This window comes from Grammomys surdaster, unplaced genomic scaffold, assembly GCF_004785775.1.
Source record: "Grammomys surdaster isolate TR1022 unplaced genomic scaffold, NIH_TR_1.0 125742, whole genome shotgun sequence".
NCBI lineage: Eukaryota > Metazoa > Chordata > Mammalia > Rodentia > Muridae > Grammomys > Grammomys surdaster.
Window position 1 is genome coordinate 417,901 of NW_021620574.1, and position 1,729 is coordinate 419,629.

Here is a 1,729-nt window from a genome sequence, read left to right on the forward strand (position 1 = left end):
TCACTCTGTAGACCAGGCTAGCCTCGAACTCTCGAACTCAGAAATCCGCCTGCCTCTGCCTCCCAAGTGCTGGGATTAAAGGCGTGAGCCACCACTGCCCGGCCGGTACTTGTGTTTTTATGAAACACAATACACAGCCTTTTTTAGAACCATGTAGAGAAAACTGTTTAATAAACAGGTGTGGTGGCCACACCCCTATAAATCCAGTTTGGGAGGCAGAGGCAGGAGGATTGACAAGAGTTTTGAGGTGACCATGAGCTACACAGTGAGTACCAAACCAGCCTACAAAGATTAAGCTAGATCCACTCCACACTTAACGAGGTGAGCTTCTGGCAGATTAAATATGTAAATGGAGGAGCCAGATGACAGGATAAGATCACTGGCAGCTCCTTCAAGGGGCAGAGTTCAGCTCCCAGCACCCACAGCCCCCTGTAGCTCCAGCTTAGCTAACCTGAAACCCTCTTCTGGCCCCATGGCCATTCACATAACCACACAGACACGTAATTGAAAATAAAACAAATCTTTTGGCTTTAAAGATGTAAGTGGAAAATCAAGGTGCAGCAAGATGGCTCAGAGGGTAAAGGCAGAATGTTGGCTCAGGGGTAAAGAGCGGGTGCTGTACCTGCAGGATCTGAGTTTGACTTCCAGTACCCACCACATGGCTCACAGTCACCTGAAATTCTAGTTCGAAGGATGCAATACCCTCTTCAGGCACTTGTACTTATATGAACACACACACATGCACACACACACTCGCACACACAAGCACACACAGATGCACATTCATACACACATGTACACACCTATGCACATGCATACACACAAGCACTCACATGCACAAACAAATGCACACACACATGCACATGCACACACACACATGCACATGCACACACACATGCACATGCACACACACAAGCACACACACAATTTAAAAATAAAAATTGTTTAAGCGAATCTTTTTGGCTTAGGACCGGAGAAGCTTCTGTTTATTTTGTTCATTCAGTTTTCTTTCCCATGCCAGCAATGGAATGCAAGGCCTTGGGCTTGTCAGCCAGAATGCCACTCTGCACTACGAATCCACCTTTTGTTTTGTTTTGAGACAGGACCCCACCAACTTCCCCAGCCTGGCCTAGAAATTCACTCTGTAGTCCAAGAAGGCCTTGAACGTGTGGTCCTCTTGCCACTCTGGAGAGCAGATCACATTCAAGAAAAAACATTGATAGATTATTCGCCAGACTGACCACATTTCAGGAGGTAAATCCTCATCTTGGCACCAGAGGAATGTAAACAGAAAGATCTACATCTCGTGACCAGTAGTTCAGTCCCAGAAGGAAGGATCCAACCCACAGTGAGACTAGTGCAGAACCGGTCTGAAACTCAGCATGTTACTACAGGTGACAGAGGTCACAGCCGGAAAATCCATCCATAGGAACAATGGTGTTGCTCTTGATATCTCTTTTGGGAAAGAGGAACTGTGAAAAGTAAAATAATTGCTCTTGAAAATAAACAGAGAATCAGAAGGCGTTTGGTTGTAAGAAGACCACGTTAGGCACTCCAGAGACTAAGGCAGAAAGACAACCAGGAGTTCAAGGCCAGGCAGGACTACACAGTGAGACCCAGGTTAGCCTGGACTGCAGTGTGAGACTGTCTCAAGTATGTACATACACCGGAGAAAAGTAAAGGAAGGAAGGAAGGAAGGAAGGAAGGAAGGAAGGAAGGAAGGAAGGAA

General features: G+C 46.4%; 1 long non-coding RNA gene across 1 annotated transcript in view; it reads right to left on the reverse strand.

Moving 5' to 3' along the window:
* Positions 1 to 956: 956 nt before the first annotated feature.
* LOC114639576 overlaps positions 957 to 1,729 on the reverse strand; it is a 2,729-nt gene continuing 1,956 nt past the window's right edge. The window contains exon 2 of the long non-coding RNA XR_003714023.1: positions 957 to 1,472. This is a non-coding gene — a long non-coding RNA (uncharacterized LOC114639576). The remainder of the gene's footprint in view (positions 1,473 to 1,729) is intronic.